The 23,956-nt window shown below is 39.5% G+C and overlaps 1 long non-coding RNA gene across 1 annotated transcript in view; it reads right to left on the bottom strand.

The window, feature by feature from the left end:
- Positions 1-2,076: 2,076 nt before the first annotated feature.
- Positions 2,077-23,956, bottom strand: part of LOC126061673 (uncharacterized) — a 64,441-nt gene continuing 42,561 nt past the window's right edge. Inside the window, exon 3 of the long non-coding RNA XR_007513865.1 lies at positions 2,077-2,287. This is a non-coding gene — a long non-coding RNA (uncharacterized LOC126061673). The remainder of the gene's footprint in view (positions 2,288-23,956) is intronic.

The raw sequence follows: 23,956 nt of genomic DNA on the forward strand, positions 1-23,956 counted from the left end.
TTTTGTGGTTAAGAGGGGGGGAGGGAGGGAGGATGGGAGAGGGTTTTTTATTGATTAATCAGTAGATAAGAACTGCTTTAGGTGAAGGGAAAGACAACACTCAATACATGGAAGGTCAGCTCAATTGGACTGGACCAAAAGCAAGGAAGTTTCTGGGATAAAATGAATGCTTCAAAGGTCAGCGGAGCAAGGGCGGGGGTCTGGGGAACATGGTTTGCGGGGACTTCTAAGTCAATTGGCAAAATAATTCTATTATGAAATCATTCTGCATCTCACTTTGAAATGTGGCGTCTGGGGACTTAAATGCTAACAAGCGGCCATCTAAGATGCAGCAATTGGTCTCAACCCACCTGGAGCAAAGGGAAATGAAGAACACCAAGGCCACACGACAACTAAGAGCCCAAGAGACAGAAAGGGCCACATGAACCAGAGACCTACATCATCCTGAGACCAGAAGAACTAGTTGGTGCCCGGCCACAATCGATGACTGCCCTGACAGGGAGCACAGCAGAGGACCCCTGAGGGAGCAGGAGATCAGTGGGATGCAGACCCCAAATTCTCATAAAAAGACCAAACTTAATGGTCTGACTGAGACTGGAGGAACCCCGGTGGCCATGCTCCCCAGACTTTTAGTTGACACAGGACAGGAACCATCCCCGAAGACAACTCATCAGAAATGAAAGGGACTGGTCAGCGGGTGGGAGAGAGACGCTGATGAAGAGTGAGCTAATTATATCAGGTGGACACTTGAGATTGTGTTGGCAACTCTTGTCTGGAGGGGGGATGTGAGGATAGAGAGAGAGGGAAGCCGGCAAAAGTGTCAAGAAAGGAGAGACTGAAAGGGCTGACTCAAGAGGGGGAGAGCAAGTGGGAGTAGGGAGTGAGATGTATGTAAACTTACATGTGACAGACTGATTGGATTTGTAAACGTTCACTTGAAGCTTAATAAAAGTTATTAAAAAAAAAAAAAGAACCAGCAGATATGGAGTGGGAGTTTACAGAGGAGACAGGAGGTAATCAATTTGATACAGACAGTTAACAAAAGGGTCGTTTCTACCAATTTAGTGGACACTCCCTATCTGTTCCACTTCCCCAGGTACAAGAGATGCTGTACCCGTCAGTGTACCGTGCTCTCACCCCTCTGGGAGGCTTAAGAGCGTCATGGGCTAACTGAAAGGATGGGTCATTTGCCTTGGCACAGAGGCTTCCAATATTGAATTTTCAGAAGCTGCTGAGGTCTGATAAGAGAGACAATTATCTGACAAATTCAGACAACATTCATATAATTCTTTTAGTGACAAAAATAAATTTATGGTAGTATTAACTTGTGAAATCTTTGATATCGAAGTAACTTATCCTGCTAGAGCCATTAAACATTGTATATCACGAAATTTGTCTCTCTTGTAAGACGCAGATAAAAAAAGATCAATACGTCATCAAAGAATGTGACACTCAAGCATGTACACTAGAGGGCGCTCACCTTCCACTCGTTCGTATTTGAACAAACGAACAGCAATGGTTCTCAAACCGCACTGGGAAGAATGACCTTGGGATCTTGTTAAAGCTGTGCCGCTGCTTGTGAATCCGCATTTTTAATGGGAGGAAATATAGGATCGTGGTTTAGAGTATACCTTGTAGAGCCTGACTGCCAGAGTTTGAATCCTGGCTTTGCCACTTGTGATCTTGGACAGTTATTTCTCTGTGTCTCAGTTTCCTCATCTATCAGATGAAATTAGAAATGTACTTGCCTCTTAGGGTTGTTGTGATGATTAATGAGTTAACTTAGAACGGAACCTAGTGCCTGATAATGAGTATTAGCTCTATTACTATAAGTATTATTTTTAATAGGAAGGACATCATGTTTGGTAAAGTGGAGGGTCACTGAAAAAGAGGAAGACCCTCAATGAGACAGACTGACACAGGGGCTGCAACAGTGAGTGGTGTTACCCCAAATTGTGGATTCCAGCCGCCTGCCGCAAGCCAATGTGAGACAAGAGGAGGTAAGCGGCAAGAGGGCTTTATTGAACACTGTGTTCAAGAGACAGAGGGGGCAAAGTTTCCCCCAGATTCTGTCTGCCCCAAGAGGGCTACAAAAGGGTTTTATAGGGAGAGGGTCAGGGTTTAGAAATTCCCAGGAATGTTGATTCTTCTCTGAGGGGGACGTAATGACGAAGTGACTTATTTTTGACGTCTTGCAGGCCTCTTTACACCATCCTGGCTTCGGTCACTGGATGGGTCCGGGGTGAGGGTCCGGGGTGCTGATGGTATCGCCCATTGTTTTTGTCACCTCAGAGAGAAACATGGTTTAATCAACAACAAAAATCTTGATTATCTTGTATTTCTACAATGGGATTTGTTTTTCTACAATGGAACAATCGTCAGACAGATTCTAGTGCAAATAATCAACGCTTTTAAAGACTAAAGATTTTAATCACAGCTTATACAGCTAAACTAGAAAATATATTCTCTTTTATTTTACTACTAAAACACTACAGAAAATGTATTTTCTCTACTTCAGTGGGCTCACACGTAATAATAATTGTGAGGATGGTGCAGGACTGGGCGGTGTTTCCTTTGTTGCACATAGGGTCGCTGTAAGTTGGAACCTACGGCACCTAACAACAGCAACATTTTTAATAAACGCTTTCATTGATTTTTGTTGCAGGAAGACCCAAGGACCGCCCTTGAGAAACACGGGACTACTTTAAAAAGAAAAACAAATAGGAGGATACTCTATCAGCTATCATTTTAGCTTATATGTATGTGTATATATATATATATATATATATATACACATGGTCACTATGAGTCAGAATTGACTCGATGGCAACGGGTTTGTTTTTGTTTGTTCTATCAGCTAAGCGAAGACCTCAGGTTCTGCCCTTCAGCTAGAGTTTTAATGGAATGGCAGGAACCAAAGAGTGGGATGGGAATGGAGCAAGATGCATCTGGTCCTTGTATGCTCTGCCAAAGAATTTATTCAGAGGTCAGTGGTAGTCCATCAAAGGTGCTGAGGCCGAAGAAGGCATGATCAGCTTTGCTTTTGGGTAGATCACTCTGGGAGCAGAATGGGGGTTAAAAGTGAGGGATGAGGCTAGAGGCAGTCAGACTGGGGGACTCAGGTAGAGCAATACCACTCCTTTCTCACCCTAATGAAGGGCCTCTAGAAACCATTAGATTATTCACATCAGTGATATTAAGAATACAAATTTGAGACTTATAAGTCCTTTCCTTTCAGGAGCTCAGAGACGTGTCCAATTTGTAATAAACCGCTTTGCCCCCACCCCACCCCCGTGGTTCACACACACCATATAGAATTCAGTGTCCAACAGGCAGCTCCCTAAGTTTGGGGACAGGGGGTGACAGTCCCGCAAAGAGGACTCCCGTGAGCTCTGCGGTCACCAAGGGAAAACTGACTGCTCCCCACAGCCCCAGAAGCTGTAGAGTATTCTACATCTCACCTGGGGATCTGGTAGATGTGGGGGTGCATTTCCAGGAACTGTGGCTGCTTTGAAGTGTCTGACCTAAGAGATGCTGGAATAAGCTTCAGTTCTGCTTTATCAGGCCCCGGGCATAATGGGAAGTACAACCAAGAGCCGAGCTGAAATCACTCTCCTTGGCTCCACCTAGAATTCGTCAACAAACACTCTTCTGTCACCTGCAAATTGGCAGGGTCAATGGTGCCTGGGAAAATAGCTAAACAAATCTTTTCTCTAAGATGGGAGGAATGACTGAATGGTTTCATAAGAAAGGAATTCCTCCATGGGTGCCTCTGCCAGGACCAATTCCTACATCTGCATTCAGCAAAGCCTTAAGTATAACCTACATACCTAGCCTCTAAGCTGAAATGTGCAAAATGTTAATAGAATAGTTGTGCCATCTGTTAGAGGTGGCAAGATTGCAGAATCATAGCATATTATCTTAAACTGTTTAGAGGTAGACGAAACCTTAATCCAATGGTTTTCCAACTTGTTTTAGTAGCAGATCCCTTCAAACAAAACCCTGCAAAGAATTAAATTAATATGTAAACAACACAGAGCTGCTTCTGTTGAAGGGAGTTCTGGCTGGCAGTGCTGTCCTATTTGCCACGCCTCCAACACCCTGTCCTATGAAGCACTTCTTTGAATCCCTAGGACAAAGAAGAACACAATCTGAAAGTCATGAATAAACCAATTCCTTCGATTTACAGAGGACAAAAGTGAGCTCCCAAGAGTTAAAAATTATTTGAGAAGAGCGTAACAAGAGTGGTTGCGGGGTACACAGTAATAAAATTGAAGGTTACCGTTCAAATTCATGGTAGAGAGTAGAGATTGGAAAGAATTTTTTAGTGGTTTATTTGGGGTTGGATAAATGAATCAAGAAGAAGACGAACTGAGCTGTGTGATGGGTGAGGGGAAGGTTTAACATAGATCCAGAGAAGAATTTCCAATAGAAATGGATGAAAATAGAACTTTGAAGTTTTTGCCCTAGAGTCTGTTGTGGCAAAGCTGCTCATCAGTCTAGAAAGACTTGAAGCTAGCCAGCTTTTAATTACAGTCAAGCACTGAGGTGGAGAAGTTCAGCTCTACCAGCCATCAGTTATCCTCATCATCTTTGACCTTAGCAAACATCCATTAAGGAAGGGTCTTTACAAGTTAAACACGGAGGCACTTTTCCCACTGGACACAATTTTTGCAGATGAATATTTTAGACAGACAACCACATAGCAATTTTCTGATGATGCATGGGAAAAATATTACCCAGTTCCAAACCTTTCCTACTTTCCTTTCTGCCTCCAAAATCTAATTCAAAACACACCTGGTCCAGGAAACGTCTACCCACCTGACTCTATTCGTCATTGTGCTCAGCAAGTTCTATTTTTAATCTGCTTCATTCAACTTCTGATCCTCACATGCAAAGTATGAATTATAAGAAAATTTTTTGGTGTCTTTACATGAGTATAAAGAAATAAGATACATGAGATATGTTAGGTATTTAACACAGTGCCTAGCACATAGCAGTTATTCAAAAACTATTAGTTTCTTCTCTAGAGTGGATCTCTAAATTAAGGATGCTAGTGGTTTTTTTTGTAATCATTTAAGGACGCATATTGTAATCTCCAGAACCACCACTTAAAAACAAAAAGAGGTACAGCTAAAAATATGGTAGAGAAGTTAAGATTAAATGCTAAAAAATACTTGAAAGAAGTGGGGGAAAGAGCAACTGAGGAACAAAAACAGAGAGGAAAAATACAAACCAAATAGGATGCTGGCTTTTCCTGATAAACTCAGAAGGGAACTGCTCCTTTTTCTGAACACTCTAACCATTCTCACAAAACTTTTTCATATTCTGCCTTGCTTAATAATTATTTGTTCCTATATTTTTTCTTATACTAGATAAAACTTGCTTGAGGATGAAGGCCGTGCTCAAATGGAAAAAGAGTAGAAACCAGGCAGACTTTCAAATGCACTACAGATTCAGTCTAGATTTCTTCGGGATGTCTTGTTTGCTTCCATTTAAATTAACAAAAGTGAGTAACAAAGGGTGTAGGTTTGAACAGTCTGTACATGTTCTTGTCATGTTTCAGATGAACTCTTTGCCCCACTGCCCATTGGCCTGACCATTTCTACACAGTGGTCGCCAACAATTACACCTAAACCAGATTAACAAAAAGCTTTCCTGTTGATGAGTGCCAGTTCCAACTGACTGGTTGTGAGACCACATCACACTCAGTAATTGAGGGTGTCACAAGTGCCTTAATGTCAACTATGGGTACACTAGGGAGAAATAGGAGCATACACGTATGATCCCAACCCAAAAAATAGACTGACCCAACTCAGAATATCATAATGCTAATGTTTACTATGACCACAATTCCTGTAAATTCCTACAAATACAATTCCTATAAATATATTCTTAGTTATTAGATAATGTGTCCATATTGGGAGTTCAGAGAATATGATTGCCATACTTAGGATAATATTATTCACTTGAATTAGCATGGAAGTTCCTAAAATCACCCTTCCTCAAAGGCTCATCAGTTCTTATTGTTCCCATAATCAGTCTGCAAGTGGTGAGATGAAGCTTGCTAACTGGACCAAGAGTACATGATCTCACTTCATTTTACTACAGCTCTCATCAAGGCTGCCAGAGTTGTGGTTTTCAAATAAACACTTCGGAAAAAATAACATTTTCATATGTGAAATATTTCCTGAACTTTGAGCATTTCATCAGTGGAAGTTGTTTTTCAGTCCTTCAGTTTCCATATCATATTCAAAAAGAAAAAAAAAAGTGAATTTTCCATTGACTATGTGAAAATTATTAGAATTGATTCTCCCTCAAGTTTAACAGAAAACCCTGTGGAGCAGCTAAGCAGTTTTACTGTGCGTACCTAGGGTCGCCATGAATCAGAATCAACTCAACGGCAACTATTTTCTTTTTTTAATGTAAAAAATAAGAAACTTTCCTCTGCTTCTCACCATACACAAAAATCAATTCCAGAGAGACCGTAACTCTAAATATGAGAGTAAAAAAATAAAAGTCATAAGAAAATATAAAAGAACATCTTCAAGGCATTGGAGTGGTGAAGGATTTCATAATCAGGACACAAAACTCTTAACATCAAGATTGCAAAATTGGCCTACATTAAAATTAAGAACTTCTTTTTATCCAAAGATAAATTAAATGTATGAAACGCAAACAAGTAGCACACATATCATCAACAAAGCGCTGTGCCTAAGTGTGGATTCTCCCAAAAGCAGAGCTTGAGAAAAGGCGTTGGGTACAAGGGCTCTGATGTGCTGTTATACTTCACAATAAAATAGCAACAACTAAAAAAAAAAAAAAATGAACATGGTCCTAAATGTAATAGCTAACATTTATTAAATGCTTTCTATATGTTAAGTCTTTTTCTGATCGAAGTGTTTTACATGTGTCAACTCAGTTAACACTCAAAGCACGCCCAAGAAATTAATATCATTATAATTTCCACTAAGGGGGAAACTGAGTTTCAGAATGGTTAATGAGCAAAAACTTAGGAAGTAGAGTTGCTGAAGCAGAAAAATTTTTTTGTCTGTTTTGTTAACTGCTACATCCCCAGTGCCCAGAAAAATGCTTCTTGATTGAATAAAGTGTCAAAACAAGATTCAAACCCAGGAAGTCCTTGGAAAAACCTGCATTCTTATCCATGGCACTATACAACTCATGATCTCACTCATTCATTTAAAATCTCCTATTCAGGTCCAGCCTGTAAAACAGAAGATAATAAAAGTCTAAGAAAACGAAAAGTAATTACAATGTTTCACCCATTAATCTAGATTTCTCAGAGGAAAGGGGGTGGGAGAAACCGAAGGCCTGAAGAATGTTTCAAAATACTTGTCCTCCTCACTAGGTTTGTTTAAGATCATATTCTTGCCACTTCCAGCCAGCATTTTAGCCCTCGTGAATGATTGTCACAGACTACAGGAACACACAGTCACCATCCTTCTTCCCAACGCCCGAGCCAAATCCCTGTGCAACCCTCTCTCTACCCGCTGAAGGCCAGTTAGCACTGGCCGCTAGCACAGCAGTTGTGTTTACAGTCATGGGGTCATATCATGCTGAAACCAAAACCAAGCACATGTTTTTCTAAGAAGCAGAGGGCTGGGGCTTTCACACTAAACACTGAGCATGTTTGTTTCCCAGTAGTCCAGCAGGTCAGGGATACTTCATTGTTTAGAAGTTGTTTGTTGGTGGTGGTGTGTGGGTGTGTGTGTTTGAAATAGTAGAAAATGCATGCAACATTCTGCTCTCACCTTAAGAGAAATGATTACCAATATAATTTCATATAACACAGACTCTAAAATATGCTGTGAGAGGATCACAATTTCCCTTCAGTTGGGTGACGGCTGGGTGTTTTGGGATTGGAAGTAAGATATTCAAAAGTATTCTTCATATTTTTTAATCGAAACATTTGCCAACTGAAGCTGTAGAAGTGGCTCTTACAGTGACTTTGGGTACAAGTTTTTGGCACTAGTGCCTATATCTGCAGGGAAACTATACAGTCTAAAATACTAATATATTCTCTGTGCGTCTTCTCTTCTATGAAAGTTTTATAGACACACATGCGTTCATTATTATAAGAAGTCAAAGTGACTTCTTATTGCTGTTTCCTTGAGCCCAATGAAAGTGGATGATTTATGTTTTTCTTAGAATCCATTAAGTTTATATTCAGTGATCTTTTATTCAGCCATAACTACTGTATTTATTTTGAAAGCTATAATTATGTATACTCCTTCTAGAATTATATGTAATAAGGTTTCAGGCTGTAGGGAACAACTTGGTGGGGGAGGAGGAATATCTGAAAGGCTAAAGAAAAAATTCAAATACCTAATATTATACACAGGATCTTTTTGCTATTTGTCACATTTTACGTATTTTGTTTATTATGATTTAATTTTTTTTTCAATATAAAAGAGTTCATAAGTATAGCTAAGTGTGTTTTAAGTGTTTGTATCCTATGACTTTTTATATTCTTACATCAATAAATCAGAAAAAGGAAGCGTTCACTTGAATGCAATGGGGTGAAGGGCTGATTAGAAAGAGTGTGAGATGCTGGAGTCAAACAGAGATGAGTGGTGCTCTGACTCTGCCACTACCAGTGTGATGGAAGTGCGTCACTTAACCTCTCTTAGACTTTGTTTTCCACTTTCAAAAAAAGCAATAATAACTCTTGCCTGGCAGGTTTGTTGTGAAGGATTTTTATCTATCAGTTTCTTCCATATTTAAGCATTTATAAATCCTACAACTTTATAGTGCAAATATTGAAACAATTGAAACAAATACCAAAAAACCAAACCCACAGCCATCAAGTTGGTTCTGACTCACAGCAACCCTATAGGGTTTCCAAGGCTGTAACATTTACGGAAGCAGATGGCGACATCTTTCTCCTGCGGTGTGGCTGGCGGGTTCAAACCACCCAACTTTCAGTTAGCAGCTGAGCACTTAACCACTGCGCTACCAGGGTTCCTAGCAATAGATAGGAAATAAACTTCCCTGTGTCCAGTTATGCGCCAGTTCGTTAATATCTCAAAAATGTGGAACCAGAATTAAATACAAATAATGATAAAACATTAGTCAAAAAGCTCCTCAGTGCTTGTCTATCTTTATTACCACGTAACACTCATCACCTACCTCTGGTCGGTACTTGGCAGGTGTGTGTTGGATGGGTGGACTCTGAGAAACCAGTGGGTGGTCACTGCAGAGGTACAGTAGAACCGCTATGTCCTGTGATCTGCTTACTAAAGTTGCTTATTCAAAACTAAATTACATTTGTGTTTCTGTCAATTCTTTGGTTATATTGAGTATTCGCCCAATTAAAAATCCAGGTCTTTTTCACATGAACTACTATTTTAAAAGTTCTCCCTCTTTCTGTTTATGAGCTATTTAGTGGACTGAAATTATAGGATTTTATATTCATTTTTAATTATAATTCATTGTATTAGTTTTAGCCAAATTGATTTAACCCGTTTAATTCTATAGATCTTTGGTGCTGTCATTGAGCCTACTAAATATCCCCTCCATACTTGCGGCATCTGTAATTTTGATTGTTGTTGACATTGCCATTGAACCTGCTCTGACTCATGGAGACCTTTAAGTGTAAAGGAGTGAAATACCGCACAGCTCCGTGACGCCTTCACAACGGTTGGTGTGTTGGAGCGCACTGCTGTAGCTGTTTTGTCGATCCATCCCATGGAGCGTTTTTTCTTGTTTTTGCTGACCCAGTACTTTACCAAACAGGATGTCCTTTTCTAGCAATGGGTCTTTCCTGATGGCATGTCCAAGGTAACTGAGACCAAGTCTTGCCATCCTCACTTCTAAGAACGTTGTAGCTGTTTTTACCATCATCCCTCCCCTATGATGACCTTATCTTTGTGGCTGGGCCAAACTTGGAGTGCTTGACTCCTTCTCTTAGGACGAGCTCTCCCTCAGGAGGCTCCCTCCCTCCTCACTGCCTCATAGAAACAGACTTTTGGGACCCACCACTTCTACTTCATTTCAACCAATATGGCTGAGGCTCAAACTAGGACTCCACCAGACTCATGGGAAATCTTACAGTGCTGCACATATAATACATATTTTTATTTAATAACTATTGATTCAGCATATGTTATTTAGAGATACTTCATGATAAGCTGCAGGAACACCAAAATAAATGAAACACTATCTCAAAAGGAGGCAAATGAAGAAGGTGTGTGTTGGGGCAGATAGGGACATTTGGGATATAATTTGAGGAAGGAAATAAAAGATTCCAAATGGTGCAGTGTTACTGTAGTTTGGAAAAACCACTACTAAATCTTGTACCTACAGCCTGTGTGTATCTGCTGTAGAATCCTCTTTCATTTCCATTTCTCTACATTCTTACGCACCTTCCATGGCTAATATATCAACAAACTCTGCCCTAATTTCCTTAGCTAAATATGATTTTTGACTCTTTAGCATGCTCATCATATTCTGCCTTAGGATCTGATATGCATGTTGAGGACTTATGGTTGGGGGCAGCGTAGTAAATCCTTTACAGGCAGAGAAAGTATTTTAGTCAGTCTTTTTAGATTCCCCATAGAAACTAGCATGATGTGCCATCAATGTTTTTGAAGCTAATGAACCCATTATGTTAATATTTCCCCATCAGCAAATTTAGGTCAGCCTTCACAAATCACAGTTAGATGACAGGGAGAGCAGAGAGACAGAGAAAACACTGACTGGGAGAGTTAGCAGAGTTACCCCTTATTTTATTTATATCATTTTCTCTAGTCAGATTGGTTCTTTCTTCTCATCTCAGCTGGATGTAATTTAGTCCTCTTTCCGTGGCAGCAAGGCTGGCTATCTGCCCATTAGCATTTAAGAAGAAGCCCCTACTGGGTAGCACCCTTTATGCCTGGACTTCCCTGATGTGAGATGGAACCCCACGTCCAGAGACCCCTCCCTGAAGAGTGTCAGACTGCTCTTAACCAAGTGGCATCTTATGAGCTCCATGTCAGCGATGCTTATTTATCCATGGTGAGTATGGGCTCTTAGGCCACTGTGAGGAAGGTCTGAGCTCTGGTCTAAGTGATGATATACCTTCAATTTTCTTAGTAATGGTGGTTGTGGTCTGATGCTCGATGAAATGGCAACTCGGTGGCTAGGATATTGATGCTCTGTGGTGCAATGATTTTGAGTTGTAATTGTGATCTATGGGCTACAATAGCGAGAATCCGTTGTCTCCACTGGGTTCCCAGAACTGTAAGGACATCAAATACTGATGGTGACTTAATTAACAATTTTATACACATATGCTTCTTGCAATTAATGTCCATGTGTTAGAAGTGGCAAAACAGATTCTATTAAAATGTCAGTTTATGCTAGACTTTTGTGATATGTCTATGTAATTACTGGATATAAGTGCTATCATATGGGGCTCACAAATCTGACCTTTTAAGAGGCTGTGACACTAGACTAAGACACTAGCATTTTGGAATCTGGGTAGCTACTCTTTGAGGTGACTTAGGTCCAGGGAGAAAGCTGGGCCTTCTGGAAGCTGAAGGACAAAGCATCTAAGACTGACCAAAGAGGAGTAGGCCTCTTTCTGGACAACTACTGAGTCAACAAATATGTTTGTGTGAGATTTCCGGCCTTAAATATCTGCTTCTCACCTCCAGCCTCTGCCTACTCTCACCTCTGTCCCAGGCCTGTTATTACAATGAAGAGATGGGAATACCTCCTTTTGCCAGATTCTTCAGGGAGCAGGCTGATATGAAGAGGGAGCATGCAAAGCAGTTCCTAAGATATCTAAGAAAACATGAAGGTATCGTCTGCCTTCCAGTTATTAAGGTGACTACATAACTTTGTTATGATGACCCCTTGGGGTCTTTTCCGGGTCTAGAGAACTAAATTACTAGCTGAGACCTAACTATTGTTTCTATGACATATCACATATTCAGAAACCACCGTGTTTCTCAATAGCCTCTGAGGGCAAGCATGTGTCTTCTTTGTAGCTCCTGAATGCATTATTTTGTCGAGTTTTAGCCACTACATGCTTATTTGGCTTTTCTCAATTAGTGCTACACAAAGTACAGTCTCTGGACCAGCAGTATCTGCATCACCTGGGAGTTCATTAGAAATGCAGATTCAGGGAGCCCACCCCAAACCTACTGAATCACATTCTTGGGGAAGGGGTCCAAGGATCTGTGCCTAAATAAACTCTACAGATTGTTCTAACGCCCTGTGAAGTTCGAGAAGCACTCCTCTAAAGGCTTCTTTCTAGAGCTGTTGGCATATTTTTCAAATCTTTAGTCTAATTCAGGCGTTTAACATGGCTGTCTCTTCGATGTAGTAGAACAAACTTGTTCACTGGGACAAACACTCCACAGAAACAGGCTGAACCTTAGTTGGGAGAATTACATCCAGGTACATTCCTACCTATAAAGAGAACTAAATGTCTGACAACTAGAAGTGAACCATCATCATGGAATTCCAAAGCCAATGGAGTAATTGTGTTAATGGTTCCCATTCTTTGCAGCACATTAAAATCACCTGGGAATTCCAGATAATTTTTCACACATGCTAAGAGCAAAACCAGCTAACTATCTAGAAAGTTATTGTTTCCTCTTCTGCTCTAGCTCCCATAGGCTAGATATTGCTGGATGTTAATGTCCATGTTGTAGCCCATACCAACTAAATCAGAGTGGCTGGGGCTGAGAGCCAGGCATCAGTATTTAAGATCCTCAGGTGATCCCTTTGGGCTACGAAGCTTGAAAGCCACTGGCCTATGCAAAACCAGTCATATAACCCTACACAGAAAACAGGAGGTGAATAACAAAGCTGTGCCTGATGTCTGAAACCAAGTGTCTATTCATCTCCAACAGAGGCCTGACATAGATAACTGGGGGAGCAGCATACAAGCCCTAGAGGCAGCTTTACAGTTGGAGAACATGTTAAGCAAGGCCCTGCAAAACTTGAAGATCCTGGTTTGTGAGAAAAGTGAAACTCATGTAAGTGGGTAACTGGGTCTCACAAGCAATGCCGTCTTTTACTTCTCATTATAACTGGCTCCTGGGAAATGGGCCGAAGGCAGTAGATCACCCAACATTTGCTTATTTTTCCCACAAGGAAGTACAGGAATTTATTCCTGGGGGTGGGTGTGGGGCAGAGATGCTGGTAAGGAATGCAACTGAACACAAGATGATGTCTTTCCAGGGGGCAACGTACTCTGGACAATTAAAATAACCATTCTGTTGCTGGCTTGTGAATCTCCTAGGCCAGTAGTGCTTAAACTTGAGTGGGCATCAGAATCACTTGGAGAATTTGTTAAACTGCCAGGCCTCACCCCCAGTGAGTCTGATTCTGTAGATTTGGGCTGGGGTCTCAGAATCTACAGTTCTAACAAGTCCTCAGGTGATGCTGATGCTGCTGGCTGGGACCACAGATTGAGAACCGCTGTCCTCAATTGTCTCTGCAAAGATGGACGTTAATGGTGACCTATTACCCTGTAGTCTTCTCTGCAGTCTTCCTGAAAACCCTACATTGCAGTGGTAACTCCTTTCTCACCAATGCCCTAGCTTCTCAGGAATTCAAAGAGAAGAAAATGCCCCACTACAAAAGTTCCCAATCCTAGATACATATTGGAAACTCTGAAGGGGTACTAATGCCTGAGCCTTTCACCAGACCACTTAAATGTAAATCTTTGGAAGTGTGATCTGGGCGTCTGCTCAAAAGCTCCACATGATTCAAATAAGAAGGGTTGAAAACCATTGCAGTAGTAAGTAGCTTGTTAATTAATCTCTAGTTTTGATGAGATGCCCTAACAGTCATATACACTGAAACTCTACAGGGCATTAGAATCATCTGGATACTTGTTTTCACCTGGAGGTCTTGAATGTCTTAGATCAGTACTTCTGAACTTCAATATGTGTATGAATCACCTAAAAACTTGTTTCCATGGAGTCAATTCTGGCTTGTAGAGATCCTATAGGACAGAGTGGAATTGCCTCATCGGGTTTCCAAGGAGTGGCTGGTGGATTCGAATTGCTGACATTTTGGTAATCAGCTGGAGCTCGTAACCACTGCACTACCAGGGCTCCATGAATCACCTAGTTCCTTTAAAATTCAAGCTTTGATTTAGGAGATCTGGGGTGGGACCTGAGATTCTGCATTTCTGACAAGCTCCCAAGACTGCTGGTCCATGGGTTACAATTTGAGAAGCAAGATCTTGGATAGCCTCTCATTGTTCCTTAATATGGACACTTCTCTGTCTTATTTCTGTAGCTCTCAGGCTTCGTGGAAGAGGTTTTGGATAAACAGGTGAAGAACATAGAGTACCTGGAATACCATCTTGTCTATCAGAAGGAATTAGAAGAGCTGGTCCAGCAGGAAGGCCTGTTTATGAAGCCTTCGGAACAGTCAGATGAAAAACTCTGCACTTCCCAACATGGCAGGAAGTCTGCTACTTAAATGCCCAGATCTTCTCCAATTGCCAGAAGACTGCTTTTTCTTTTTATCTACTACCTTACTCCTCACTGCTTTGCATGCAAATAAAACTGCTTTGCATTATAATTGTGTAAAGAGAATGATACAAGAAGAGTTAGTTTCACCAGTGTGAAATCAGTGAAAGCTTCCTGCGTGACAGTGGGTGCCTTAGACCTTGAAAAGGCTTTTCCTCAACAACATCCAGAAGGCAGAATCAGGATTTGGTCAATCCTATCAGTACAAGTAGATCTACTGGAAATTAAGTGGTAGAACCTCAGGTCTCACTGATGCCCCACACATGCATATACAATCGATGAAGCAATAGGGGGTTTCTTCAAAGCTAAGCTTGAAGACAAGAACCCTTGGTGACTCTTACCTGAAAGGTGTACAGTGGATGGACAGATGCATGCAGGTGTGCCTTTATAGCCAGAGGTAGGCACAGGGAGCAGGAGAGTACACAGAGGTAATTGAGGTACTGCAGCCAAGTGTGTGGGTGTTTCTGTCCCATCTGCTACAGGCCAGCTAGCAGTTACTGAAGCAATTGCTTTTAAGAGTAAAAAATGAGCATGCAAGTTTAGGTCAGACCCCTCAAGGCCTCACGTGACTAGTTGTTAGCTGCCATCAAGTCAACTCCAATACAACTTATGTTAAAAAAGGACAAAACATTGCCTGGTCCTGCATCATCCTCATAATCACCATCATGTTAGAGTTCATCGTTGTGGCTATTGTGCCAAGACATCTAACCAAGGGTCCCCCACACCCTTACTGGCCCTTCTTCACCAAACATTATGTTCTTCTCTAGCAATCGAACCCCCCATGACTTGTCCAAAGCAAGCAAATCAGACAATGCTCTGCTGTGATCCATAAGGTTTTAATTGGTAATTTTCAGAAGTAGATCACCAGGCCTTTCTTCCTAGTCTGTCTTAGTCTGAAAGCTCCACTGAAACCTGTCCACCATGCGTGACCCTGCTAGTACTTGAAGTACTAGTGGTATAGCTTCCAGCATCACAGCAACATGCAAGCCACCATAATACACCAAACTGATAGAATGGTGGTGGCATGTGGCTAGTATTACCTGTGAAGAACATGGGGGTTCTCTAGGATTATGTCCTACCTCCAAAAACTACTAGCTCCATAGCCTCGGGTGTTTGCCTCTTTATTGCCTCAGTTTACTTCTCTGTAAAGTGGGGCTAATAAAGCTTACGTCATAGAATTAATAGGATTAAGTAAATTAAGGCATGTAAAATACTTAGAACAGCAACTGCTCAGATTATGTATTCTGTTAGTTTGTATAATAGTGCCACCTCCTAAACTTGAGGAAATTCAGTGGCATTGAAAAGAGCATACTTAAATAGAAGTACTTACAACAAGAAAGCAGGTGACTGAAATTGGGACAAAAACTTCAAACATTTAACATCCTTAGACAGAAAGGAGTAACTTGTTTGAAACAAGGACAAGTGGTCATCAGAAAAAAACCAATGAGATATCTCAGAAACAATTCAAGTTAATAAAGGAAGTGAATATTCAAATAAATACAGCGAATCAAACAAGTGACCTAAAAGTAAGCTAACTAGGACCAGATGGCTGTACTGGAGAATTCTACCAAACATTCAGAGAAGGGCTGACACAAATCCTACTCAATCTCCTCAGAAACTTAGAAAAGGAAGGAGCACTAATGAACTCTTTGTATGAAGCCAGCATAACCCAGATACCTAAGCCAGGCAAAGATATCACAAAAAAAATTACAGACCAATATCCCTTGTGTACATAGATGCAAATATTTTCAACAAAATTCTAGCCAACAGACTTCAGCAATATATCAAGAAAAAAAAGTCATATGCCATGATCAAGTAGGATTCATACCAGGATTATAAGGTGGTTCAACATTAGAAACTCAGCCAGTGTAATCTACCACATAAATAAAACCGAAGAACCATATGATCATATCAATTGATGCAGAAAAGGCATTCAATAAAATTCAACATCCTTTCCTGATAAAAACCCTCAGCAAAATAGATATAGAAGGGAAATTTCTCAACATAATTAAGGGCATATATGCAAAACCAACAGCCAACATTATACTCAATAGAGAAAGGCTGAGAGCCTTTCCTTTGAGAACAGAAATGAGACAAGGGTGTCCTTTATCATCACTCTTATTCAACACTGTACTGGAAGTCCTAGCTGAAGCAATAAGACAAGAATGAGAAATAAAAGGTATCCAAATCAGAAAGGAAGAAGTAAAACTACCTCTATTTACAGATGACATGATTCAATATGTAGAAGATCCTAACGATTCCACAAGAAAACCATTGGAACTAATAGAAGAATTTAGCAACACTGCAGGGTACAGGATCAACACACAGAAATCAGTTGGGTTCCTCTACACTAGCAAAGAGTACTCTGATAAAGAAATCAAGACAGCAATACCATTTACAATAGCCTCTAAATCAATAAAATACCTAGGAATTAACCAGGGACATAAAAGACTAATACAATGAAATTATAAAACACCATTTAAAAAAAAAAAAAAAACACCATTACGAGAGATTAAAAGAGACCTACAAAAATAGAAAGACATTCCGTCCTCATGGATTGGAAGACTTAATATAGTAAAAACATCAATTCTACCTAAAGCGATCTATAGATAAAACACAATCCCGATACAAATCCCAACAACATTTTTTACCAAGATGGAAAAACTAATGACCAACTTCATATGAAAAGGAAACAGCCAAAGCAATACTGAAGAAAAAGAACTGAGCAGGAGGCCTCACACTCCCCAATATCAAAACATACTCTATAGCCACTGTAATCAAAACAGCCTCGCATTGGTTCAACGATAGACACAGACTAAAGGAACAGAATTGAGAACTCAGAATTAAACCCAGTGGTCTATGGACAACTGATTTTTGACAAGGGGTCAAGTCCATTCAGTGGTGCAGACACAGTCTCTTTAATAAATGGTGCTGGCAAACTGGATATCCACCTGCAGAAAAATAAAACAGGACGCACCCGTACCTTACACCACACTCAAAATGGATCAAAGACCTAAATGTTAAAACTAAAGCCATAAAATTCCTGAAAGAAACCATAGGGAGAAAACTATGGGAATTAATCTTGGATAACAAACATAACAACAAATGCAAAAATGCAAGAAGACAAAATAGATAGATGGGGCCTCATAAAAATTCAAAATTTATGCTCATCAAAAGACCTTATTAAAAGAGTAAATAGAAAACCTATAGATTGGGAAAAAATCTTCCAGAAATGACTTGCCTGAAAAGGGTCTAACCTCTAAAATTTATAGGAAACTGCAACAACTCAACAAGAAGACAACCCAATCAAAAAATGGACAAAGGATATGAAAAGAACCTTCACCAAAGAGGATATCCAAGCAGCCAGCAAACATATGAAAATACATTCACAATCATTAGCCATTAAAGAGATGCAAATCAAAAGTCCAATGAGATGATGCCATCTTGTTGTTGTTAGGTGCCATCGAGTTGGTTCCAACTCATAGCAACCTTATGTATAACAGAATGAAACACTGCCTGGTCCTGCACCATCCTCACAGTCATTGCTATGTCTGAGCCCATTGTTGCAGCCACTGTGTCAATCCATCTTGTTGAGGGTCTTCTTCTTCAATGATCCTCTACTTTAAAGGATGGTGTCCTTCTGCAGAGACTAGTCCCTCCTGATAACATGTTCAAAGTGTGTGAGACAAAGTCTTGCCATCCTCGCTTCCAAGGAGCATTCTGGCTGTACTTCTTCCAAGACAGGTTTGTTTGTTCTTCTGGAAGTCCATAGTATATTTAATATACTTCACGAATATCATAATTCAAATGCATCAGCTCTTCTTTGTTCTTCCTTATTCACTGCCCACCTTTCACATGCATGAGGTGATTGAAAACACCATGGCTAGGGTCAGGTACAACTTAGTTCTCAAAGTGACATCTTTGCTTTTTAATACTTTAAGGAGGTCTTTTGCAGCAGATTTGCCCAACGCAATGAGTTGTTTGGTTTCTTGACTGCTGCCTCCATGGGTGTTGCTTTTGGATCCAAGTAAAATGAAATCCTTGACAAGTTCAATATTTTCTGTTTATCATGATGTTGTTTATTGGTCCAGTTGTGAGGATTTTTTTCTTTATGTTGAGGTGTAATCCATACTGAAGGCTGTAGCCTTTGATCTTCATCAGTAAGTACTTCAAGTCCTCTTTGCTCTCAGCAAGCAAGGTTATGTCATCTGCATACTGCAGGTTGTTAATGAGTCTTCCTCCAATCCTAATGCTGCATTATTCTTCATATATGCCAACTAAAATGGCACTGAATTAAAAAAAATTAAATAAAAACAGATAACCACAAATGTTGGCAAGGACGTAAGGAGGTTAAAACTCTTATCCATTACTGGTGGGACTGTAAAATGGTACAACCACTATGGAAAAGAGTATGGTGCTTTCTCAAAAAAGTAAAAATAGAACTACCCCATGATATAGCAATCGCTCTCCTAAGTAAATACCCTAAAACCTGAAAAAAATCAAACCTGTTGCCTTTGAGTCAATTCCAACTCACAGTGACCCTATAGGACAGAGTAGAACTGCCCCATAGCGTTTCCAAGGAGCAGCTGGTGAATTTGAACTGCCTGTCTCAAGTTAGCAGCCAGAGATCTCAACTACTACACCACCAGGGCTCCAGGTATATACCCTAAAAAAAAAAACAAAAAACCTAGATACCTAAAAATGACACTAACAGACATGCACACCTATGTTCATTGCTGCTCAATGGTAACTGTTTTTTAAGCTCTGGTAATTCTAGTGGGAATAGGCATGCCCCAAACAGTAATCAGAAGCACGTGGTGGACTTCTTCACCTGCCTTTTCACCTGTTCTACAACTCACTCTTCTTGGAAATCGCTGCCATGGTGAGCTGCTTTCACCATTGGAGAATTACTAGTTTATAAAACACCCTTGGATAAGTGTCCTATTTTCATATTCAGTACTAGTTTAAATCCATTTTTTTTACTTAAAGAATATGACAGAGAGCTAGCTGAGTTCAGCAGACAAAACTACCAAGAACGCAGGCAACATGGATGCATGTACACAGAGAACATAAAAACAATAAATTCTATTGAATTCTTAAAATGTAGTAGGCTCAGGGAACACAATGGAGAACTCCCGAGGGAGCAGGAGAGCAGTGGGATGCAGACCTCAAATTCTTGTAAAAAAACTGGACTTAATGGTCTGACTGAGACTAGAAGGACGCTGTAGGTAATGGTCCCCTGACCTTCTGTTAGCCCAAAACAGGAACTGTTCCCAAAGCCAACTTTTCAGACAGGGATTCAACTGGACTGTGGGATAGAAAATGATACTGGTGAGAGGTGAGCTTCTCGGATCAAGAAGACACAGCTCCTGTCTGGAGAGGAGATGAGAGAGCAGGGGAGATCAGAAGCTGGCTGAATGGACACGAAAATAGAGTGGAAGGAAGGAGTGTGCTGTCTCATTACAGGGAGAGAAACTAGGAGTATATAGCAAGGTGTATAAGGTCGCTATGAGTCAGAATCGACTCGATGGGTTTTGGGATATAAATTTTTGTGTGAGAGACTGACTTGATTTGTAAACTTTCACTTAACCCAGTGCCATCACTTAAAGCACAATAAAAATTTACAAAAAAAAAAAAGTACCAGGCTGTGTTCAAAGTGATCTACATGCATTGATTCACTTAATAGTTGTAACAACCCCATGAGATAGTATATTATTATCTACATTTATAAATGAAGAACCAGAATCATACAGTTAGTAAATGGTAGAGCCAAATTAAAACCCAAGCATTGGGTCAGCCAGTAAGAGAAATGAAGTCTTGGTACATGCTACAATGTGGATGGAGATTGAAGACATTATCCTGAGTGATGTAAGTCAATCACAAAAGGACAAATACTGTAAGACAAGAACAGGCAAATGTATAGAGACAGAAGTTTATCAGTGGTTACCAGGGGTGGCAGGGAATGGGAAAGGGAAGATTATTGCTTATATATCACTGAGTTTCAGTTTGCAGTTATGGAAAAGTCACATTGGTTAAGGCTACGGCTACACAGCTGATGAATGTAATTGCTGTCACAAAGTTGTACACCTGTAAAAAGATAATAGATAAAAGTTGTGTGGTAGATATATTTATACCAATGGAAAAAAAAAAAGCTGCTGCTGAGCTGCTTATGTACAACCAAACACCTCATGGGATTTGGTCCTTTGTTTGGAGGTTTAGGGTCATGGTTTCTGGGACATCCCAGTTAATTAGCCTAATAATGTGTTTAGTGCTTCTGTTCTATCTACTAGTTCTTTGAGTAGTGCCTGGGGTCTTAAAACCTTGCAAGCAGTAATCCAAGGTACAAAAATTGGTCTCTATTCACCTGGAGAAACAGAAGGAGAGTCAGGAATAGGAGGAGGAAATGGGATGTGTAGCTAATTGCCTCTGTGAACAACTACCTTCCTTGCCATGAGACCAGAAGAACTGGATGGTGTCCAGTTACTATTACTGAACACTTGAGCAATGATTCTATAGAAGAATCCTGATGAAAAGGGGGAAAATCCAGAATGGAATTTCACATTCTCATGGACTCCAGACTTTCTGGAGCCATGCAGGCTGGATGAATACCTGAAACTATTGCCCTGAGATAATCTTTAAACTTTAAACCAAAAATATCTCCTGAAGTCTTCTTAAAACCAAACAACAGTTTAGCTTAACTAGTAAAAAAGTCTGCCTCCAGCACTGTGCTCTTTTAATATCTATCTATATGGGATCAAACTGACAATAGTAACTCAAAAGATTAGATAGGAACATTAAAGGGCACTGAGTTTATATTAATGGAGGAGGAACAACTCAGAAAAGGAGGGTGAGAATGGTTATACAACTCAAAAAACGTAATCAATGTCACTGAATTGTATAGGTAAAAATTGTTGAACTGCTCTAGGTTCTGCTGTATATATTCTCAATAACAACAAAAATAAAGTAAAAAAAAAAAACCAGGTAGTAGGAACCAGGATCAATATTTTTAGCCACTACAGTATACCGATATAGCATTTTGGGACCTTAAAAATTTTATTCTTAAAAAATTCGTGGCTTAAAGAGACCATCAGAAGATGTTACAAAATATTTAAAACTGAATGAGAATGAAAAAGCTATATATAAAAACTTGTAAGAAGCAGCTAACATAGTAATCAGAGGCAAATTTATAACCAGAATTTTTTTTAAGAAATTACACATTCACCATTAAATTTAGGAAAAAAATAAGTGAAGAATAATAAAGACAATAGCAGTGAGAAAGAAATAGGAGCTCTGCCATCCTGGAACCAATCTCCACTCAGTGTTGCTAGGAGCTGGCCTGGCTAGGCCATGTTATTGTCCTATTGGACATAAACAATCTCGGACAACACCAACATCAGTGAAAGTCACTCTGAGACCACCATAAAGTGAGAAAAAGCAAGACCACTTCATAATTTGTTTAAGCACAGTCCAAAACAAGGTCACTGTGCAACTCACAAAATACCAAACATCTTGGCTAACAGGAGTCCTTGTTGCTTCTTTACCAATGACAGCTTTATCATCACAGTAGTCTGCCCTCTATGGATATGAGTTATTGAACTACCCAATCATAGAATTGCCTCTCCTTCCTGAGAGCATCCAATCTAGAGCAAATCCCCACATCCTTAAACCCTCTCCCAAATCACCCAAACAAGCCTGAATCTTTAATAAATCTTTTCTAATACCCTCTTACTGAGCGTGGTGAGTAGTCTCCCTTGCTACAAGTAATAAACCCAACTTATTCAATTACAGGTGTGTTACTGGTCATCTTTGGCTGGACGGCATTGACAGCAGATACTAATGGAGTAGAATGCAAAGAAAAAAAAATAGAATACATCTACAAAGGTTAAAAAAAAGCTGGTTCTTAAAAAATGAGTTGAATAAACAAATCTTTAGTAAAACTAATCCTAAGAGAAAGAGAGTGAAGTTAGATATGAACAATATTAAGATAAAAAAAAAAAAGCATAACTACAGATATAGCAAGGAATTTTAATTATGAAAAATTTTAATGCCATTACAACTTTAATTTTTGAGTGAAATAAACAGCTTGTGTAATAATAACAATAACAATAAACAATTACCAAAATGAACTCAAGGAAAAATAGAAACCTAGACATACCCGTAAACATTAGAAAGACTGAACTGGTAGTCATAAAAATCTTTTCCTTTTGTTTACCTCTCCTATAAAAAGAAAGAGAGAGAGAGAATGGAAGGAGGAAGGCAGAGAAGGAAGAATAGGAAATATTCACAAAAGAAAACACAAGAATTAGGTGGATTTACAGACCAGTTTTATGAAATGTTATACAAATTAATTTAATGGCTTATGGGGGGGGGAAGCTATCTATGTATACATACCAATGTCTCATATATACAAAATCAAACTAAGTACTGAAAGAAATGTAACAGTGTATAAAAATCAGTCCATTATGTTAAAAAAAAGCTTTATCTCATGAATGGACAATATGTTGCAGCAATAGTGTTAATACATGATGCTGGGAGATTAAGGGAGAGAAAACATATATGTATTCATCTATGTCATGCAGAAAACACATTTGATGATCAACACTCATTCATGATTTAGAAATAGTTGGGAATTCTAACCCAATAACAGACATCTATCAAAAATCTACAGCACATATGGTGACATTTTAGAAGCATTCTCATTAAAATCAGGTGCAAGGCCAAATACTTGCTATTGCTACTTTGTTCAACTTTATCTTGGAAGTCTTGCCAATGCAATACAATTAAAAAAAAAAAAAAACTTTGATGAGTTTGTGGAAGCTGCTTGGTTCTGAATATTCCTACTTTACTCACCAAAATTACACTAGTAAGAAAAAACAATAATGACAACACACATATCTTCCATGAAAATGGAACACAGAAAAAAAACCTGCAAACAGAAATTACATGTGCACAAAAAAGTTGCTGCTATCAGCAGAACTGGGACAGGAAGCCACAAAAGCAGGGTGGGTGTGGTGAAGAACAGGAAGGTAATGTATCCAAAAGTGGCAGATGTCCAATGTTGGCACTGCTCACAGCTACCTGGGGCTATCACATACCTTCGCTGTGACTTGCAGCCTTTACCACCATAACGCTGAGCCTTCTTTAGGTAAGTACTTTCTTTGGTATAGAAATCCAAGTTATTAGAACCTCTATCTTTCATTTACATTTTTATCCTTTTCTTTTAGTTATGTCTCTTTTATACATAAGAGAGTTTCATCATACTTGCCGATATAATGTGCTATTTATAATTGGTAAGTAAAACACATTTATATTTATTAGCATATTTATTAGGCCTTAGTTTTTCTTATTACTCTATATTGTTTTTATTATGGATTTGTGTATATGTGTGTGCACAGTATGAATTTCAAGAATACAGAGCACATAGGTAAACATTAAGAAAAAACTAAAAAAAGATGATA

Source organism: Elephas maximus, chromosome 18 (genome assembly GCF_024166365.1).
Source record: "Elephas maximus indicus isolate mEleMax1 chromosome 18, mEleMax1 primary haplotype, whole genome shotgun sequence".
Classification (NCBI taxonomy): domain Eukaryota; kingdom Metazoa; phylum Chordata; class Mammalia; order Proboscidea; family Elephantidae; genus Elephas; species Elephas maximus.